This window comes from Equus przewalskii, chromosome 13 (genome assembly GCF_037783145.1).
Source record: "Equus przewalskii isolate Varuska chromosome 13, EquPr2, whole genome shotgun sequence".
Taxonomy (NCBI): domain Eukaryota; kingdom Metazoa; phylum Chordata; class Mammalia; order Perissodactyla; family Equidae; genus Equus; species Equus przewalskii.
The window spans coordinates 62249112-62261875 of NC_091843.1; the positions used below are offsets into that span (position 1 = coordinate 62249112).

Genomic DNA, 12764 nt, shown 5'->3' on the forward strand with positions numbered 1-12764 from the left:
GGATTTAGACACAAACTTGCAATTACCTATTTTGAGGTTAATAGCAGATTTGCAGTTGTAATTGGTTCCCAAATATTCAATTTAGGGAAATTATTTCTCACCCAGCTCTAAAACATGTTCTAAATGAGCAAATTGTATTTTTTACTGTCACTGCAAAATTGTGCCTGATGAGACCATATGAGACATCTGAGCATAGTAATAGACCCGAAAGTTCTTACCAGAACAGAATATCTGTGCATTCTGTGGGGTGTTCTGCTCTCTGCCATTATCTCATTTATCCACTCCATTTTTATCTGAATCTCAAATTACTCCAGAACATTTTACTTTGTAAACTCTCTCCTTCTGGGGAACATTGTATAGTGATTATTCTATTTGCAGAATGTTAGCAGTCTTAATAACTTCCTGCCGTTATCCTTCTGTAATCTAATGGCAAGAAGAAGATACTTGTAAAGGTTGCTATACCTTTTGATTTTTCTCTCTTATATCTCTTTGTTAAGTATTGCATATTTAAAATGATTGTATATCTAAAATTGTCTCAGAAATTCTCTTTCTGAATGAGCAGAGGAATTTCTTGTAGGGTCCTTTTTGGTTACAGAGACTTCTTTTTCTTGGAAGGTTTGCATAGACTAATGTTCCTCTTCTGCTACAACTCTCTCATTACATACGAATTCTGGTACATCTCCGGGAAATGGTATGCATTCATCTATTCCAGAAAAACTTTCTTTTCTAACAAATCTTATTAACACAAATTTACAGGCATATGGGATGCCAATTAACAAGTAACTGCAGAAAGTTGTGAAAAATAGAAACATGGAAATTAGAGGTGGGAAACATTCTGAAATCGCTGGTTTAGAAGTTGTGTATCATGGAGACTGAGAGTCCAAATTCTGGAGTCAAGCAGCCTTGATTTGACTCCTGTTTCAGCTATTTCTTGTTGGACTGTAGACAAGTCACAACCTATGTCAATTTCCTCATCAGCAAAATGGTAGCACCTATCTCTAAGAGTTTTTGTAAAACTCTTAGCACATTATTAAGTGCTTAGTAAATGTTAGCTGTTATTATCTAGTCCCTCGCTCTTATCCAAAAAGGAAATTCCTTCCACATGGTTCTTAGAAGATGATCATTCAGCCTGTACTTAAAACTTTTCCTATGAAGAGCCATTTGCTACTCTCCTAAGTGTTTTTCCTCCCATTTTTGCATATTTCTAATAATGAGAATTGGAGTCTTCTTCCTTGTAACTTCCATACTTTGGGTCCAGCTCTGGTCATTAGGACATATATAATGTGTTTTCTATAAAAAGATTTTTCAACTATTTGAAATATCTTGTCCATCGCGTCTTCCAGGTCTTTTCTTCCCAAGGCTAATTACCCCAATTCCCTTAACTATGTCGTATGTAACATTCTTCACAGGCCCCTTACCTTCCTACTTGTCCTAAATTTGTCCCTTAATTGACATGTTAATGTTGCTGTTAGAATACGCTGACTTGAATAAAACCAAATACTATCTGACCAGTGCAACATGTGACTTCTCTTATTTTAGGTAAAAATAGTATCATGATCTAAGATTTCTTTAGTTTTTTCTGTGTGTGCATTGGGGTAGGGAGGTGATATGGAAACCACTGTGCTCTTTTCTCTTAGTTGCTTGCTTGCATTCGCCCAAAGTCCTTAAGGTCTTTTCACATGAAATGCCCTAAGCCATTTTTTGTGTAACCCGAGTGTAAGACTTTATGTAGTTCAGTTAAATGTAGTAATCCCCTTGTTGACATAGCAATCAGAAAAGGGTGTATGTTGGGAGAAGTATTAGAAAGGGTTCACTAGTGTTTAGAAGTACCTAGCTTAGAGTTATACACAGAGTGGACATTCTCTGAGTCTTTGTCTGCTATAAAATATTCACATAGTTAACACTCACTGAGTACTTGCTATGTACCAAGAACTGTCACAAGCACTTTACAGGCAGGTTCTTCTTAGCTGCATTTTATAGCATAAAATTTATAATGTGAAGAGAGATCCTATAACTTGCTCAAGCTCACATGGCTAGTTAATGATGGAAAGGTAGACAGGAACCAAATGCTATATGCCTTGAAGGCTAGGGAAAGAGTGTAGATTTGATGCAAAAGCCATTGATATGACACTGAAGAGTGTTCCTTGGGGAGTGGCACAGCCAAGTTTGTGGGTTTAAAAGGAGTGCTAGGGCTGCTCTGTGGAGAGGAGGTTGGAGGATGGCCAGAGTACAAAGAGGCCACCACGAGGCTCTTAAAGAGTTTAGGTAAGACAATGACTGGGCTGGCAGAAGAGCAGCAGAGAAATGGATGGTTCAAGGTCTGTTCTGAAGTCGGGTCGTCAGGATTTGGTAGTTGGTTGGATCTGTGGTCAAAGAAAAGGAGGACTCCGGGTGACTCCCGTGTTTCTGGTTTCAGCCACAAGATGAGTGATAATTACAAATACAAATGAGTTAAAGAGAACTAATGACTTACATGGTTATGTGATCAGAAAATATCTTAGTGGATGACTAAATGAATGGATGATGTATATTAAAGTTAAAATAAGAGACTACTTTCAAAGGGTTTACTTCTCTATTACCTCATATTCTTCTTAAGGGCAATTATATAAAAATTATATAAAACAATGTCCTTATGAGAAAATGGAGCCATTTTTTTTAAAACCGTAGTACCTCAACAGATTTTTTTCTCTAGAAGAAAATGCCTTTTTCCCATGAAGAAAGTTGGCAGGGAATAATTTCCGTTTGTTCCTTTCTGTTTCCAAGCTTTTTAGTCTTCTCTGATATATTTCTATAAGATTAAATCATGGGTACTGTGTCTAAACACTTCTGTTCAGAGTGTGTTTGAAATGAAATAGGTGGAAGAAGGAATAGAGGTGGAAGGAGGTAGAAGATAATTTTTTTAAAAAGGAGAGCCGTGGAATTTTAGCTCTGTTAGGAACCTTGCAGATAATGTCTTCTAAACCACTCATTTTAGAGTTGAGGAAATTAAGGATCAGAGAAGTTGTTCTTTATCCAACCTTAAATTCTTAAATTCTCAGTCTAGGGTTCTGTCGACTGCCTTCATTTTTCTTGAAGCTATCTTCTAGAACCCTTCTCTTTAGAAAGGAATCTTAAGAGAAGAATCCAAATTCTAAGTTAGGGAATAAGTAGCTTCTACTTGATTTATGAAAAGGATCATAACAGAAAAATATATCAGTGAAAGAGGGGAAACGAGCTTAGAGTTGATACCCTAGTGATAATCAGCAGCACAGGGTCAAGGTTAGCCAAATCTAAGTCAGGATAATGATAGCTAGTAAGCACCCAGGAGCTAGGGGTCAAGGTGTGAGAAGGTTGCCAAGTGGACTGGCAAGCGTATTCCAGACACCAAAAGAAACCTGAGAACCTCATGGCCCAGGCAAGTGCTGCGTCACGTTACGTGCCAGAGCTTAAGGCCTACAGGTAGAACGCAATAGGCATGAGGCATGTCAACTCGGGAGCTAAAACTAAAGTCTTCATACAAAAGAAGCTGAGCCCTTGAAATTGGGGCCCATAGCAATGCCAAGGTAATGGTCATTGTACTCCACCTGTCAGGCCCTGACCGTCAGCCATCATTTTGTATCAGTCCATGACAAAGGTCACATAGACTTGATAAGAAGCTGGAATGGGAGTTCATTGAGAGAAGTGAGAAAAATAATGTATCTTTCATAGTAGAGGAGCTATAAGAAGGTATATAGTGAAAAGTCACCTTTCCAATTCTGTCACCTGCTCTGCCCAGTACCCATTCCTGCCAACAGCTAACCAGTGTTCTAATTTACCCTTTATGGGCATTTTTCTGCATATGCAAATCAGACAAATACAACATTCTTGTTTCCTTTCATTTTTTACAAAGTGATGCTGTATTTTACACACTGTTCTGCACCTTACTATTTTCATTTGATAAATAATTATAAGGACTGTCATAATACAGAGCTATCTCAAATAGCTCCAAATAGCCCCAAAATGTTTCCAGGGTCTTCTGTCCCTTACCAAAATTTCAAGATAGAGTCGTGTGTTACTCAGTGACAGGGATATGCTCTGGGAAGTGTGTCATTAGGCGATTTTGTTGCTGTCTGAACATCGTAAGTGTACTTACACAAACCTAGATGGAACAGCCTATTACACACTTAAGCTGTAAGGTACTAATCTTATGGGACCACCATCATATATGTGATCTGCCAGTGACTGAAATGTTGTTGTGTGGTGCATGACTGTGTATATTTATGATTTAAGATTAAGATTGGTAAAGTAACAATGCTAGAATGTTGGACATTGTGCTTGAGAATACCCCTATTTAATGACAGTGTGTCTGGGGTTGCAGCAGCTAGGGTATCGACTCAGCTGTCCTAACCCCATCACTGGCCAATCTGACAGTACTGAGTGATTGAGTTATGCCTATCAGTTCCTTACTTGTAAACAGGAGAAGGTTAGACTGGCCAAACTTTGAGGTAAATTTCTAATTCTAGAACTGGTAACACTATCTGAATAGTTTAAAATCTTACCAGTTTGTTGCCAGGGACTGGAATATATCTGGATGTTAGATTTATCATTTTGGAGGTACATGTTATGGCAACTTCCATCAAAAAGAATTATCTTCTAAGTGATTGACTTTTTAAATTGTGAAAATTCCAGATATTTAGAAAAGCATAGATAATAGTATACAAACATTAGTATACCTTTGCTTAAAAAACAAATGATTACAGATACAGTTAAAGTTCCTAATTGCATTCCTGTCTTTCCCCTGCAAAAGTAACCACTCTCCTGATTTTGGTATTTATTGTTCCCACACACACCTGTATACTTTTGCTTTGTTTATATATAATCTCTGAACAATATAGATCATTCCTTTGCAGGTTTTAAAATTTTGTATAAATGGTATCTTACTATACACATTTTCTGCTTCTTGCTTTTTTTGTTGTTGTTTACCATTATGCTTTTGAGACTTATCCATGTTGGTGTATGTGTCCTAATTCATTCATTTTTAGCATTCTATCAATAATCCCTACTTAAGTTTCCATTCTCCGATTGAAGAACATTTAGGTGGTTTTTCTCTTTTCTGTTACAAACTGTGCTTGAATGATATATATCTCTTCAAATCTAAGAATAAATGTAGGAGTGCATCTTCAACTTTCCTAGATATTGCCAGTTTGCTCTGCAAAGCTGTGCTAATTTACAATCCCACCATCAGGTATAAGCTTTCTCATTGCTCAACATCCCTGCCAACACTTGGTGTTGCAGACTTTTCAATCTTTGCCAATCTGATTGCTGTGAAATAGTATCTCATTATGGTTTTAATTTGTATCTGCTTGATTTCTCATGATGTAGAGAATTTTCAGGTATGTTACTAGACCTTCAAATTTTGGATTACCTATTTATATCTTTTTTGTTTTTTCCTGTTTAGGAGTTCCCTTTTATCTTACTGATATTTAGTCATTCTTAGACAGTCTGGATATTAGTCTATTGACAGTTATATGCTTTGCAAATATCTTCTCCAAATCCATGGCTTGACTTTACTTTATGGTATCTTCATGAGCAAGGTTTTCATTTTAATATAATTTAATTTATTATCTTTTGTTCCTTCTATTTTGCCTTTTAGAGGCCTTCTCTATCCAAAATTTATAAAGATTGTTTTCTCCTAAAAGTTTGTTTGTTTTTTAAACTTAGATCTGTTATACATCTGAATCCAACTTTTTAAAAATGTGGTTAATTGGGGCCAGCTCGGTGGCACAGCGGTTAAATGCACATGTTCTGTTTCTCGGTGGCCCGGGGTCCGCCAGTTCGGATCCCGGGTGCAGACATGGTGCCGCTTAGCACGCCATGCTGTGGTAGGCGTCCCACATATAAAGTAGGGGAAGATGGGCATGGATGTTAGCTCAGGGCCAGTCTTCCTCAACAAAAAGAGGAGGACTGGCAGTAGTTAGCTCAGGGCTAATCTTCCTCAAAAAATAAATAAATAAATAAATAAATAAAAATGTGGTTGACCATTTATTGAGCATTCCATCCTTTACACAATGTCATTTAATTAATTAAACAACAAATACATTCTGGACCAGGTAGCATTCCCATCAAAGTTAATAACATAGCAAAAGTATTTATTTTAAGATGGCTGCCATTGCTCAAAATACTTTTGAAATTCCTCTTTTTAAAATTACATTCAAAGCCTACTGTAAATTACTTAACACTTACCATCATTGGAAAATTTTTTCCTTTAAGGGAAGATTTAATTTTGGGGAAGGATTAAAACTCCTTCAGAATAAGCTTGGTGATAAAGCTAGAGAGTGATTTTTTATTTAACTTAACATGAAATGTAACTGCAAACTGTTAAGACTACTTTTCTTGCATCAGCATAAAGTAGTGCTAAAGGCAGACATCTAGGAGAAATTTTCACACTATTTTGAAATAATAGTATCCTCAATATAAATAAGAGCATAGAATCTCCATTATGTTCATTTGGAAATTTAATCCTGGTATATTTAAGCCAGTTCCTTATGGCTAAGCAAAGCAATTAGATCTGTAGATAGATGAATGAATAAAATACTGAGTGATAAATGTAAAATAAGAAAAATATATGAAGTACTGTGGAAATAAAGAAAGTGTGTATGGAAGATCTGACCATCAGGAGGAATCAAGGAAGGCTACATGGTAGAGATGATATTTGAACTGAACCTGGGCGGATGAATAGAAATTCTTCAGATGAAGGGCATGATATACAAAACACCCAGCATGGGCACAGAAGGACAAAGTTGGCATTAATAGCAAGTCACCTTCAAGATCAGGAGTTTATTTAGTGTGGTCAGAAGTAATATATTTGGCAACTGCAGTTTGGTCCCTCACCACCAAATGTAGCCACAAAAGTCTTTTAAGCATGGACGCAGTATGTCAGGTTTATGCTTTTGATCAAAATCATCCTGGCAATAGTGTGGCTGGCAAACTTTTTCTATAAAGGTCTGAATTGTAAATAATTTAGGTTTTTTGGGCCATACAGTCTCTTTCACCATTGTAGCATGAAAGCAGTCATAGATGATACGTAAATAAATGGGTGTGGCTATGTTCTGATTAAATTTTATATACAGAAGCAGGCAGCAGACAGAATTTAGCCCTTGGCCATAGTTTACTGACCACTGGAGTAGAGGACAGATTGAGAAGATATATTGGAGACAGGAAGATAACTAGAATGATTGGACTGGATTGGGTAAAGAAAAATGAGATTCCAAATGAAGACTGTGAAAGTAGGGATGGAAAGAAAGAGATGACTGAGGAGATGTTGCAGAAGTATACTTGGCAAAGTTGGTGGTGGTCTGGAATGGAGGGGGTGGGGAGGCTGGTGGTAAGGGAAAAATGGCTGTGGGACCTGCCTCTGGGAACCTTTGAATGTCCATGGAGACCCCTCCACCTCTTCTCTCAACTCTCCAAGGGGACAAAGTCTTGTTTTTTCCTTTAGAGTCCACCTCACATGATTTTAGGGATGATGATGGTGACGAAGGGCCCAGTGAGGGAGTGTTAGGTACTCTGAGGACAGTCGTAGAACTCAGTAGATTTGCTGGTGTTGCCTAATCCAGACTTCAGTCCTGTGCCAAGGAGTAAAAGTTCCACATAGGAACATCTGTGCACAGTTGCCTTCCATGGATACTTACTTTGATGGGACCTTTGAGTTGGCAGCAGACATTTTCACATGCAGCTGCAAGTCTTAGCCATTTAAGAGCCAACAGTCAGAACCTCCAAGGGCCAAGGGCCATTAGTTCAATAACAGAACTTTCAGTCATGACAATCACTGAATGAAGCCCACAAATTCTGTCTGCTTCTCTTCTAACAGCTGAAATAATTTAACTTTATTCTGCCACTTGAGCTCTCGTGGGGGAAGGGAGATGTGTAAGAAGCTGAGTTAGGTTCCACTTGAATTCTTTAGTCCTCGTGATGCTGAAAGGTTCTTCTTATCTTTTGAAATGTGAGTGCTAGCTTGAGACAGTTCAAGAGTTTGTCTGTCTATATCTCTAACATGGGATCAGGATTATATCCATTCTCAGCCACCAAGTCTTGTGTTAATGGAACTGAAACTCTCTGGGGAAACATCCCAAACCTATTTAATGTGCCCAAGCACTAAAGTTTGCATTAGGACTTTTACATTAGCTGAGGTGTCTATAAAAATACATGCTTGCAGCCAGGTCCCTAGTGGCTTCACATCCGAAGAAGCTGTGGAGCATCCGTCATTCTACCCAAGAGCTGGAATAACTTTCACCGTTGCAGATACTTCCATTATGTAACTCAACTGAGAGAGTTCTGCAGTCGCCGTGGCAGACTTTAGCCATGATTCTGTAGAATAATGTAAAGATACAATTGATTTTTAACTGTTGTCACCCAAGATGCATTGATAGAGAATCATGGAACTTTAGGAAAAGAGAGATTTTAACATGAGTGGTTGATTTTCTTTTTACCCCTTTAAATGTCATGGCTTTTCCACACTGTTTCATCATCTAGCGCTGTAAATTAACCCCTCAGCTTTCTGGTACACATCTTGCCAGCAGACTCTTTCCTTTAGCATGAAATCACAAGCAAAAGTGTTTTGTTTTTTAATTTTCACTTGACTTAGAAATAATTTTGTTTGAGACGTTTAGAATCATATCTTAGGTGAAATTTTTTTAATTGGTGGTTATGTTTTGCTATTTGGATGGCAAATCTTTAATAAAAGTATATTTTTAATTGCATAAATTAGACACTAGAAGCTGAGAAGCTGTGGTTCTCAGCCTAGGCTGCATATTTGAATCACCTAGGGAGCTTTTAAAAATACTGATGCCCAGGTCCTCCCTTAGATTAATTGAATTTGATTCTCTGGGAGTGGGGTCGGTGCTCCAATATTTCTTTAAAAGATCCCCTGATGATTCTAATGTGCAGCCAGGTTTGAGAACCCCTGCCTTTTAAAATGCAAATCCAATTGTGTGCCTCCACACTTTAAAAACCTTTGTCAACAGAAAACAACCTAACTCCTTAGCAGTTAAGATCCTTCTGGTATGACTCCAGTATTTGTCCAGATACACTCAAGCTGGTCTGCTGTATACACCCTCCAACTACTCCATTTTTTCCCCAGCCTAACTCCTTAGCAGTTAAGATCCTTCTGATATGACTCCATCATTTGTCCAGATAAACTCAAGCTGTATACACCCTCCAACTACTCCATTTTTTTCCCAGTTTTATTGAGATATAATTGACATGCAACACTGTATAAAGTGTTAAAGTGTATAAAGAAGGATTTCACTTACATATATTGTGAAATGATTACCACAGTAATACTCCCATCAGGAAGACCTACCTCTCATCTCCATGTGTTAGCAAATATATTGGAGAAGAGACCCTATCCTTGCCCACTAAAGTCTTTCCATTTTTAAGGATGCCTCTTACAATAGCACCCTTACTTAGCAAGACTTCCTTGGTTCTGTCAGGCAATGTTCACTCCTCTCTGCACCGTGCATCCTTATCACCTTGCATGTCCTCAGTTAACTCACTTACTACTATGTATATGTCCCCCTCCTCCAAAACACTAAGTTACTTGAGGGTTGGGCCCGTGTCTTACTATTCTTTGTATTATTATACAGTGTCTAAAAAATAGTGAGTACTCAACATATGAATTAATGAAATTCATTGTAAGCATTCATTTTATGGGGAGCCAGTAGTGTGGGTTCTGGATCAGACTGCCTGGGTTCATATGACACCTCTGCCACTTACTAGCTTTGTAACCTTGAGCAAGTTATTTAATGTTTCTAAACCTTGATTTCATTATCCATTAAGTGGGAATAATACCATTTCCTAGGCTTATAAGAATTGAATGAGATACTATTCGTACGGTGGCTAGTATAGTACCTAATGCATGGTAAGCATTAAATAAATGTTCACTGCTGTTCTTACCTCCTAATTGGTTTCCATCTGGATGTAACTATAATTATTTCCTATGATAGAGATAAGCATGAAACAGGTGAAACATGGTCACTGAAGGTTGCCTCAGCCTAGTCTAGGTTGGTTGAGGCCTCCTGCCCTCCTCTTCCAAGGCCTTATCGGCTAGCCTTGAGAAAGGAGACACAGAACTATATGGAATCAGTTGTAGAAGATTTTGAAAGACAATCAGAGGATCCTAGATTTTGAAAGGATGTGTTATAGCAAGAGAGTGGAATAATTGAGATTGTTTATGAACAGAATTATTCTATAGAATTTTACATGATTGGAAATAGGAAATACTGGAAACAGGGTGATCCTCACCCCAAAATCTGACATGAAATAATGAGAATCCACCAAGGGTAAAGACTGACTCTGAATTTCCTACTCTAAAGCAGCCTGAAGTAAAAAATTGTGTACTCTATGGCCACAGTCATCCATCTACCGAGAGACATTTGTTGAAAGCAGACCAGCGTAGCCCTTCCTGATCCGTAGTCTGAGTCTGTAGAGGTTCTGGTAGTTGGAAGCCTAGAAGAAAGAAGATGGAGAAAGAAGACATAGAGGAAGCAAACAAAGAGTCAGATCATTGATTTACTCTTTCTCATGTTGCATGTCCTAGGAGCACCAGGACTGTCAGGGTCTCATATGTGCAAAATCACAGTTGTGATGACCGAGAACTACAATGAAGTCAATCTGAAAATAATGTAGCTATAAACATCATTATTACATTTTTACCTACATTTTACTTGTAGGTAAAGTGAAAAATGATGTACTATGTCCCATAGCACAATACCTGGGAGATTGTCTATACTCAGTTACTATAAACTGTTGTTGCTATCATGAGGTTGATGATGATGATTGATGATGATTATCTATGACTCATTCATCAATAGGAGAAAATCCTCTACTTCCAGAGCATGTTTAGGAACCTTGGTTGGGATGATGTGTTAAATTCATGCTAAATTCTGTTTGACCTAAATGTAAATAATAATACTATCTTGATATTTAAGCTTGAGAATTTTAGTGCTGTAGAAAAAAAGTGTATAGGTCCTATAAATGCAATACTATGAATAACTAGGATTATATTTAACTGATTTTAAAGTAATTCTTTTCATATTTAATTTCTATAAATATTTCAAAATCCACAGAAGAGATAATGACCAAAGAAGGGCCACTATTATTCAGGTAAAAAAGTGAAACATATGGCTGTTTTCTAGAAGATATGTTTATGGTAATACAACATATGGGTAACATATGGAGAAAATCAGGTTGGAAGCCCTCTGGAGATTAGACATATATCACTACTAAGCAGATGTAAATTGCAGTGCCTTAGTCACTTACTGACTCTCTCTCTTAGAATTAAATGGTCTTTTCAATAGCTGAAAGTGAAGTTATTTTTAAATGTAAAAATTATTTAGACACATATTTACATGCAGTGTATTTATTTTTGTCCTTAGTATTTAAAGATAATGCTACTGGTTCTAACTACCATTTGTGAAGACTGACGTGGCTAAAAGACAGACAAGTGGCTAATAATCCTTTTCACCCTAGATTCATAGAAACTAGTGACTTTGATGCCTAGAATCATATTTTCCCCACATAGTTTTTCTCAGTATGAACTGTCCCATTTCTTGATTACTGATAACCAGATTCATCTCAGCTTCTCTGTTTTCCCAGGTTTTTTTTTTTTTTTAACAGCTTGGCTGTATCATTTTGAATGGTACTTCACTGGATTCTTTAAAGAATTTCTAACGCTCATCCGGCTTACGTTAATCCCATTTCAGGTCACCATAAAGCAGTTGTTTTCATGTCTAATCAGTAGACTTGCATAATCCCCAAGAAGCCTGTTGTCAAGTGCATCTCTTCAAGCTGGTAAATTTGCTGCAGTCTGGGATTGTGTTATTTGTGCTCCTCTCTCATTGTTTACTACTAGCTGAAGTAATACTCCCAGGTGATGCTGATGAAATTACGCAGATAATCAGATGTGGTCAGTTAAGGTCTCTAGCCATGTACTAGAAGGTTGGACATTCGTCACTTTGATCTTGACCTTGTTGCTACAGTGAGTGTGCACCCTGTCTGCCTGACTCAAAGGTCATGCTGGCCTTCTTGATTTGATTTTCTACTCTGTCAGTCAGCACACCATTAGGCAGAGTGCTGCCAGTGACCCCTGTAATCTCAATATTGCCAGTGAGCGGGGTGTGGGGTTCTGCTGATGGGGACAAGTATGTGATCTCATGCTGTAATTCAATTCAACTCTATTTATGGTACACCTGACATTTGCCTAGAAATGCACAAGGTGCCACAGGATAGAAAGAAGTAGAGGCACAGTTTCTACCTTCAAGGAGCTTACGGTATTATTGCATGATGATAAAAGTCCATTTCATGATTAGGAGGGACAAACAAGAAGTGCTGTTAGAAGTTAGAGTAAGTTTTTCAATATTTGGCCGCTGGACTTATGCTGTAAAAGGATCTATAACCATGAGCTGTCTTCCTGTGTGTACATTTTGAAGCTTCCACATCAGCCTACAGCAGCAACCCTTGAATGACTGTCTCACAGGCTTTTAATGATATCCAGAGCTGTTAAGTGGAGTTTCCCAGAAGACAAAAATCATAGTCTAACACTGGCTTCTGAGCCCTTTATTCTGCTCTCCGCGAATCACTGCACATGGTAGATTGAGTAAGATGGGGCTGATTTGCATCCCTGCTTCACTGATTGGTGACTGAGCATCTCAGCCTATTTATGTTCAGATGACTAGTGGATGTTTCACATACATTGTATAATATTTTTTATCAATAGATTAATTCATACCCTTTTGTGTTTATACATG

The 12764-nt window shown here is 37.7% G+C and overlaps 1 protein-coding gene across 1 annotated transcript in view; it reads left to right on the plus strand.

The window, feature by feature from the left end:
- The window catches only part of FBXL17 (F-box and leucine rich repeat protein 17), a 464109-nt gene that overhangs the window by 374564 nt on the left and 76781 nt on the right, over positions 1-12764 (plus strand). The gene's annotated exons all lie outside the window — the stretch shown is intronic.